Source organism: Sinocyclocheilus grahami, unplaced genomic scaffold (assembly GCF_001515645.1).
Source record: "Sinocyclocheilus grahami isolate Dianchi unplaced genomic scaffold, SAMN03320097.WGS_v1.1 scaffold1010.1, whole genome shotgun sequence".
In the NCBI taxonomy this organism is placed as follows: domain Eukaryota; kingdom Metazoa; phylum Chordata; class Actinopteri; order Cypriniformes; family Cyprinidae; genus Sinocyclocheilus; species Sinocyclocheilus grahami.
Window position 1 is genome coordinate 25,821 of NW_015506189.1, and position 9,868 is coordinate 35,688.

At 41.6% G+C, this 9,868-nt stretch overlaps 1 long non-coding RNA gene across 1 annotated transcript in view; it reads right to left on the reverse strand.

Moving 5' to 3' along the window:
• The window catches only part of LOC107565595 (uncharacterized), a 20,772-nt gene extending 11,611 nt beyond the window's left edge, over nucleotides 1-9,161 (reverse strand). Inside the window, exon 1 of the long non-coding RNA XR_001606391.1 lies at nucleotides 8,988-9,161. This is a non-coding gene — a long non-coding RNA (uncharacterized lncRNA). The remainder of the gene's footprint in view (nucleotides 1-8,987) is intronic.
• Nucleotides 9,162-9,868: the final 707 nt, after the last annotated feature.

Genomic DNA, 9,868 nt, shown 5'->3' on the forward strand with positions numbered 1-9,868 from the left:
GAGTACACACACCAAAGATAACTGAGACCGGAGGGGGAAGGGCACTCTGGAGGCCCCTCAGGACAGACACGGGACGGCAGGCCTCCAGAGGGGTACCCGTTCAGGGACCCATGGCGGATCAGGCAGTTCGGAGTGTCATGGCGGAGCAGGCAGACTAGGAGGCCATGGCGGAGCAGACAGTTCAGGATGCCATGGCAGAGTAGGGAGGTCAGGAGGCCATGGCGGAGCAGGCAGACTAGGAAGCCATGGCGGAGCAGGCAGACTAGGAGGCCATGGTGGAGCAGGCAGACTAAGAGGCCATGGCGGAGCAGGCAGTTCAGGAGGCCATGGCGGAGCAGACAGTTCAGGATGCCATGGCAGAGTAGGGAGGTCAGGAGGCCATGGCGGAGCAGGCAGACTAGGAAGCCATGGCGGAGCAGGCAGACTAGGAGGCCATGGCGGAGCAGACAGTTCAGGATGCCATGGCAGAGTAGGGAGGTCAGGAGGCCATGGCGGAGCAGGCAGACTAGGAAGCCATGGCGGAGCAGGCAGACTAGGAGGCCATGGTGGAGCAGGCAGACTAAGAGGCCATGGCGGAGCAGGCAGTTCAGGAGGCCATGGCGGAGCAGGCAGACTAGGAAGCCATGGCGGAGCAGGCAGACTAGGAGGCCATGGTGGAGCTGGCAGACTAAGAGGCCATGGCGGAGCAGACAGTTCAGGAGGTCATGGCGGAGTAGACAGTTCAGGAGGCCATGGCGGAACAGGGAGCTCGGGGAGCCTGGCCTCGGCACTCGGCCCGGCCTCGACGGATGGACCCTTACTACCCCCCCCCAAAAAAAAATCCTTGGGAAGAATGTCGGATATCGATTTCAGAGGCTCTTCGTAGGCCTAATTCGGGAACTGTGGCCCTCCCTAGGCTGGACATGGGGACTGGAGCCCTTTCTGTGCTAAAATCAGGGGCTGGAGCCGACACTGCAGCGAGCTCTGGGGCTGGAGCCGACACTGGAGCGAGCTCTGGGGCTAGGATGAGGGCGGAGAACAGTGTTTTTATCCTCCTCCTCCTCCTTTGGTTAGAGGTGAATGGCGCGGCCGGTGGGCTTGACATCGGCGCAGCTGGTGGGCTGGAGAAAGCCGCGGCCGGTGGGCATGACTGAGGAACGGCTGGCGGGCTTGATAATGCCACAACCAGCAGGCTTGACTGAGGAACGGCCAGTGGACTTGAATGAGGAGCGGCCGGCGGGCTTGGGAATGCCGCGGCCGGCGGGCTTGCCTGAGGAACGGCCGGCGGACTTGATGGCGGGCTGGTTCTGGCTCGGGGCCGGACGCTCTCCAGACAACAGAGGATCCCTTCCCTCCAGCTTAGTCCCGTGGTGTCTGGGAGGGCCACGGGGCGATGGTAGTTGACCCTGTGCCAGAACAAAGAGTTGATGGTGGCATCATGCCCACAGAGCTCCCTGGCATACTCGACGAAGGGGAGATCTCTACGGGCTAGGGCAATGAAGCGTGCCGCGATCTCCATAATTGTGGGGGGAGCAAAGGAAAACAAAAAAACTTAAAAAAAAAACTAAAACAAAAACGGGGAGAAGGGGCACCGCTTACTTTCTGTTTACGGTGCTGTCTACTGTCACGGTGTGCTTATGGTGAGGAGCGAGGAACAAGGAACGAGGAGAACACAGGAGAATCATAATTAACAGTCTTTATTGACATCTAGGGAATCACACGTAGGACATGGGATTGACGTTCAAGACAGCACACTAGACATGGAAACACACAGGGCTTAAATCATGGAAACTAATGAGGGAACACCTGGAAACAATGAACATGATGACATGAGGGAAAACACAGCTGGAAACAAATGAACACAATCAGGGCAGGAACAGGAAGACCAAATAAGGGCATAAACATAACATGGAGCACGTGGGGGAGGAAAACACAAGACACAGGACTGACAGATGGCCATATTTTAAACTTATTTAAAATGATAATGTTTAGGAAAAGGATGAGTCAAAATTACAGATTATAGGCATTTTATCTTCTCCATAAACAAGTGGAAGCTATCTTATTATGCAAAGAGTTGAGGATTTTAGAAAGCATTAGCTTGCTTTCCATCTGCCGTTTAAGATGTACAAAAAAAAATCTGGTCTGAACAGAAATGGCAGGCAGACTGAATGAGAATGTAAACCCACTGTCTGACAGCAGGTGGCGCTTATGGAACAGCAGAAATAGAATTGTTTCCCCAGTAACCTCTGTAAACAAAGCAGCGCTGCACTTAAAAACACTGCAGCAGCAGGCAATACACAAAGAGATGATGAGAAGCAAATGCCATGGAAAAGCCGGTTGGTTCAGCCATATGCAATAATCTTATTCATTAATTCATTTATTATTTCATATTTTCTCTCTGCACTGTGCTTTCTGTCATGTCAGGTCAGAGGACCCAAAACAAAGTTTTTATTACTGTGGGGACTTCTTTTATTGTGGTTTATCATCAAACGTGCAACCGTTTCATCTCTACTCTTTATGGTTTTCTGATTGGTCAAATGGCCTAGTCTGTTGTGATTGGTCAACGACTTGTGCATCGGAAATGTTATGCCCCTTACCATAATCAGGTTTCAGCTCCTGAGGCTTCATGAGCAGCTGTAAACGGTATTATATGGCATATAAACTAACGTCTCCTTGTCATGGCTAAATCATTCACCCAACTGTCCTTAGAGGGCGGACCAAAGCAGCCAGTAGGCGGGCATTATGCAAATGTGTAACCTGATGGCGTAACTAAGTCACGGAAATTTCTATTTCTATAAACTAAATGACCTGTGATATGCAGATGATATGGCGCTGGTGGGACGTGTAAAAGATATTCAGTCATTAGATACCTACCTCAATTTTGTTAATTTTATTAAAATTTGGAAGGAGGAGAGTTCTTTGCAGCTTAATATTAGTAAAACTAAAGTAATGTGTTATGGGGCTGATAATGTACGAGCACATTGCAAACCTTTGTTAGTTAATGGAGAGGAAGTTGAACAAGTGGGATTTTTGTTTTAAATATTTAGGTACAGAGACTGTCTCCCAATTTTCATTTGATAAGCATTCAGACAATGTTTTAAAAAAGGCTTATTGAGAAAGCTGAGGAGTTTTAACATTGAAAACGACATTCTGATAGTTGTATATAAGTCACTTATTGTATTGAATCTGTTCTTACTTGTAATATTGTATCCTGGTTTAACTCTTTCTGTGAAAAGCAAAAACAGACTTTTAAGGATTATAAACGTGGCGAGTAAAATAATTGGTGAGAGACAAGTACACCTCTCACTGATCTCTATACTGTGGCATTAAAAAGGAAACCCTCTGTTAGTGTGGAAGACTCTTCTCATCCCCTGCATAGTTCTTTATAGTTACTTCCATCTGGCAGACAGTATGAAGTGCCTTTGGTGAAAAAGGCCAAGAATAAGAAAACTTTGGTATTTTAAATGGGATCTTGAAATGGATTTTTATGTATTATTACAGCTGTATTTTTAAAGTGATGTATGCAATGCTAATTTGTGTTAGTGATTATTTGTATTGTTTGTGTGTTGAGCCTTTTGTCTAAAGACAATTTTCTACCCCACTGGGGATAGACAATAAAACTTTTTGAATTGAATTTGAATTTGAAATAACGACAGTTGTTGTGGTGTTTTCTACTAGAGAGATGAACTTCCTTTGCCATGGATATAACTTTTTTTAGATCGTTTACATGCACAAACAGCAATATTTTACACTAAAAGAAAGATTAAAAATCATAGCAAGCAAGGAATTATTGAGATATTTTCTAATGTATGATTTGCAAATGACCTGAGTGACGTCAATCTCAATTATAGATGACGAAATAGCAAGATGATTTTGGATTCTTGTCTGTTTTCTCCATCTGCTTTTTTGTTGTTTCCCATTGTAGATTAATGGAGCGCTCTTGCAACCACTAATAGGAATGAATTTTGGGAAAAGCTTTGAACGGGAAAGCTGAGAAGAGGTCAATTTCCATGAAGGATGCTCTCTAGCATGTCACAATAGGAAGCCTTCATCTACAGTCCTTGATGCTGGGGATGCCATGTCAATTATCACTTATGCTTTCTGGCCGGTCTCTTGTGCAGACACCTGCCAGTGAAAGCAAGCGCGCAGGCTATATTTGAACATTACTTTATTTCCCGAGCAGCTCACTCTGTGATTGTCGAAGGTGCTATTTCCAGCCGTGTTTAATTAATATGTGTCACATCAGATGTGAAAAGTACAGTCAGGGGCCTTTTATGCCATTTGACACATTGGCAATTATCCAGGGAAATTGTCATCATTTTTTACCTTCTTTCACAAATCATCAAAATTCAATGAATCATCCACAGCGATTCATTATAACTGATATAGATTTAAATGTAGCCTAGAGTCCTACAACTGAAGGCCCTTTCACACTAAACATGAAGCTAAAAAGCAAGACGATTCAGATTTGAATTATTAGCTTCTCATAAAAAGAACATTTTGGAGAAGCATGTTCAGCATTCGAATTTCAGCAATAGAAATAAAAATGAAATGTGACGTTTAAAGGGGTCATGACATGAGAAATAAAATTTGTCTTGATCTTTTAGAATATAAGAGGTCTTTGTACCATTAAAACATCCTGCAAGTTTCATAGCTTAAAGGGTTAGTTCACCCAAAAATGAAAATTCTGTCATTAATTACTCATTCTAAACCCGTAAGACCTTACCGTAAGACAAATTAAGATATTTTTTGATGAATTCTGAGAGCTCTCTGACCCTCCCATAGACAGCAATGTAATTACCACGATCAAGGTCCAGAAACATAGCAAGGAGATCGTTAAAATAACCCATGTGACATCAGGGGTTCAACCGTAATTTTACGAAGCTACGAGAATACTTTTTGTACGCAAAGAAAACAAAAATAACGACTTTATTCAACTTTTCGTCTCCGCGTCACCCTGGTGCCATTTTGAAGAGTATCCATTGAATGTAAACAGTGTATGCTATTCTGTGTCAGCTGCGTCAAGCGGACAAATTGTTGAATAAAGTCGTTATTTTTGTTTTCTTTGCGTACAAAAAGTATTCTCGTAGCTTCGTAAAATTACGGTTGAACCCCTGATGTCACATGGATTATTTTAACGATCTCCTTGCTATGTTTCTGGGCCTTGATCGTGGTAATTACATTGCTGTCTATGGGAGGGTCAGAGATCTCTCAGAATCCATCAAAAATATCTTCATTTGTGTTCCGAAGATGAACAACGGTCTTACGGGTTTAGAACGACATGAGGGTGAGTAATTAATGATAGAATTTTCATTTTTGGGTGAACTAACCCTTTAAACCGTCCTCATAATAAATAAGCATTTATTTAATCAAGCTCCAAAAATGGCTTGTTTGGATCTGAGGTGCGAGATAACATCACCCGGGCACAAACATGCCTCCAAACTGTCTCCAGAGCAAGACATTGACGAATAGTCATAGGCTAGCTTGTCTACACTGGATACAGTATACAGGTGCACATTCGCTTTCAGACAAATGGAGTGAAAGAACTTGCGCTTTGACGTGTTTGGTTTAAACAGCTCGTTCACATCTTTGTACAGATATCAGAAGGATCATGGCGTAAGGAACAAGTGGATAGCTTATTTTTAAATAGCATCCCGGATCATGTCAGAGGATTGATTGGAGCATGTTGTTTTGTAAATGAGGCACGGTGTCATGGAGAGTTCACAAAGAACCGTGTTGAAAGATGAAGCGGTACCAAATCTGACTGCAGCTGCATCAAAAATGGTAAGTAAATGCTTTGTCTGGAAATGACCATTTTATTTTGATCATGTTGTCAAAACACTCATGCAATAGTGAGGGGGCATTGATACGGTTTCCTATGCAATGACGTTAGCCAATCAAAACAGTGGCTGATTCCTGACAAGTCTTAAAGGACCCGTCCCTTAAAGGGGTAATGAACGGCCTCTGAGGTCCACTTACAATGTTATCAATATTTTTACATTAAAAAAACATATTTAGAAGTAATAAGCTGTTGTCTGTCCTGTTTTTAACCCCTCTCATCAGAACGCTCCGTTTGAATAGGCATGGCTGATTGTAGACTCGCTATGATTGGCTAATAGTTGTGTCTTTGACAGTCTACACCCTTCATAGATGGACGCTGCTGTGATTTAGATTAAAATGCATAAATACTCAGTTCATATTAAACAATCTGTTTAACAGACAAAGCAATAGTGACCACATAATGAAAACAGTTACTCACACTTGTGTTCAATCCAATATAGCCGGCACAGCATTGTCTTTTAGTTTCAATCTTTTTGAAAATCCTGCGTCGAATTGTGCCTTGTTTGTAAACTAATCTGCGGTAAAATGAAGTGAACAAAGGACCGAGTTCTTACTGATGTGGTCTGGAAAGTCCATTCACTCTTTTCTAACATTGGGATCAGAAGGAAGGCAACGCAAATACTGTCCCTGACACACAACTTGGCACTGCACAGCATCTTGTTTGCTTCAGAGCATCTTTATCATTTGGTTTCTGCGTAGACCTGCGCATTCGCCTCTCTCCACTGCATGCATGAATCGGTGGGCGGGGCTAAACAAGCAGTGATGTCGGTCTTCTTCTGCGGAGGCGGTGCTTATCCACACTATTACATCATAGAGTAGTACATTCCACAAGCTGTCCTTTTGACAGACTGCCTTCAATATAAGCTGTTTTTAGACTAACGAGAAAGTTTTGAGTTCTGAAACTTACAGGATGTTTTTATAGTGACCTCTTATATGTCAAAAGATCAAGGACATTTTGGTTTCTCCATTCATGACCCCTTTAAAACAGGTCGTTTTAGACAGAGGGTCAGAATGAGGGTTGAAAATGATAATTTCCCCACATATTTATTAGTTTTTTCTTTTTGTGCAAAAAAACTTTATTAACATTATAAGTAAACTTCAAGGAACATGTCATGACCCCTTTAACTGAAAGTTATTTGCGGGTATTTAATCAAAATCAACAGAACAGACACATAAACAAAGTGAGGTTAAATGCATAAAGTGTATGCATATTATTTAACACATACTTAATTACATGTTTGCATAATATTCAGTGTTTGTATTCCCCTAGAACAAAGGACCGAGTTCTTACTGATGTGGTCTGGAAAGTCCATTCACTCTTTTCTAACATTGGGATCAGAAGGAAGGCAACGCAAATACTGTCCCTGATGTTTTTATAGTGACCTCTTATATGTCAAAAGATCAAGGACATTTTGGTTTCTCCATTCATGACCCCTTTAAAACAGGTCGTTTTAGACAGAGGGTCAGAATGAGGGTTGAAAATGATAATTTCCCCACATATTTATTTCTTTTTTCTTTTTGTGCAAAAAAACTTTATTAACATTATAAGTAAACTTCAAGGAACATATAAAAAAAAATCCATGTCATGACCCCTTTAACTGAAAGTTATTTGCGGGTATTTAATCAAAGTCAACAGAACAGACACATAAACAAAGTGAGGTTAAATGCATAAAGTGTATGCATATTATTTAACACATACTTAATTACATGTTTGCATAATATTCAGTGTTTGTATTCCCCTATGCTTTTTTTTGATGAAAATTAAGTCAGGTTTTTTTTTCTGGTGGTGCTGCTATTAACTATTAGCACATATCTACTGAAATAACATCTACTAAATACACAAAGGTGTCTGACAACAACTGAGGTGTGACAGCTGTGTTCCTCTGATAAGAATTTTCCTCTTTCTAATTGATGTTAAAGCAATAAGCCACATGAGGCTGTGCATTACAGTGATTAATGTAAAGGGTGTTCTTTATGATGCAAAATTTTAAACTATACTTTTAAAATGGTTGCAACAAAAATGTGGTAAAACTACAATTCTGTCATTATTTACTCACCCTCATGACTTTTTCTCCTTTCATGGGATACAAAAAAATTTTTTTTGAAATGATTGAATAATGGAGTGCTTTTACAATGGGAATGAATTTGGGAAAAGCTTTGTACGGGAAAGCTGAGATTAGCATGTTACAATAGTCACAATGATTCAACATCACTGATCCCCTCAAAAAACAACAATATTGTTCTTGTGTGTGTTGTTACTGAACACAGCACAGCAGTTCAAATGGGAATATTTGGAGAATGACACTTGAGAGCTGCAGTGAAGGGCATGATCTGATGTTTTATGGTCTCATTCTGGAGAATGGCACTATAAACAGTCGTTTAGTGAAAAGAAGCTGCATAAGGATTCTTCAGAATTTCTCCTTAAGTGTTTCATGGAAATAATAACAGTAACTTATTTTACATAGAATGTGCACTTATAGGTTTAACAGCATTTTCTATTGTGGCTCATCAAAACTATGCATTTTACCAGTCTAGGAACACATACATATTTGCCTCTCAGATGCTGCACATTAAAAAGCACATTTTAGAAAGGTGTAATGTACATCCTTCCAGATTTTGTGCCTATACTGTATGAAACACTTCTTTGAAAAGTCTTTAAGCAATAAAGAATTAGTGACAGACTTCTGAACTTGGATGTACACTGAAGCACAAAATACACTTCCATACAAAATACATGCAAAAATCTCATAGTAGCCCACAGAAATCTCGGCGTATGTACTTAAAAACCCATTATTTTATCAGGGAGCTTCCATGGAAACGTAATTGGCACATGGTTCCTTTAACCAGCATCTACCACAGAATAACAGTGTATCTGTATTCCTACACCATTTCCATCTCAAATAATGTGTGAACACAAACACTTTCCTGCTATTGCGTGAATAGTCCGATTATAATTCACAAGTTTAAGTGCTTGAGCTTGACCAGAGCATATTTCTGGCTTTTACAGAAATTGCAACACAAGGATACTCATTTTCTTTTAAAAGTTACAGAGTTCAAAAGCTACTGCACAACCCAGCTCTTTCAAGTGGCAGTATTTTAAATGCCACATAACAATTTAACTCTATTGAACACATAAACACACTTACTGACAAATAGATGTGACACACCTGAGCTGTTGGTGGCCCCTCCAGCAGAGTGTTGCAAACCTCAGGTGCTGATGAAACGGGACTCACATATCACACATACAGCATTAGGAAGTATCGTAAAAGAAAATCAAGCACGACTTCAATATTCAGTCTCGTGTATATGCACACCCTCAAGATCAGCCCGCTAGTGAGACACGTTTTGTTGATAGAAATGCTTGTTTGTAGAAGCAGACAAGGTTCCACCTCCCCACTCAACAAGCCAACCTGCCCAAGGACTGGCTCTTAAAGAGACAGGCTTCCCTCAATACCACCATCTCACACAGCTCAAAGAACAATCCATCATGGTAGAGTGAGTACAAGATACAGTACAGACATCACATGTTTGTTTGTTTTTCTCAAACCCTCAGCCACTTTTTTGGTATTTCACCAATGCATGACAAGACTTGTTGTTTCAGACTGTTTTTCACAGATGGACACATCTGATTGAGAGTGCATTGTATGCATTTTGCCGTCTTGTTATCAGAGAAGCGCCATCTGGCAGAAACCCTTGCGAATGCTGTAGCGGTAATGGAAGGCTTTTTGCTGTTGCTGTAGCGACAGACAAGGCTCCTGATGTTGGGGGCTGATGTGCCCACACGTTCCTCTGCAGGCGATAGTGTGGAGAGGATCAGTTTTCAGCAGATTATCTCAAAAATATCAGGCCTGTGGAGCATTTGAAAACAGGCTTCTACATGTCCACACCACGGTGATGGGAGACTGCACTCGCACATATATGCACACACTTGCTCGCTGCCGTACAAATATATTACTATAAATGAGGGCGGATGTAAAGACAGACATGTAGCAACCACTGGCGTTTTCTCTTTAGAAAGCTGAATCACTACTACTATCGAAAGCAGAAT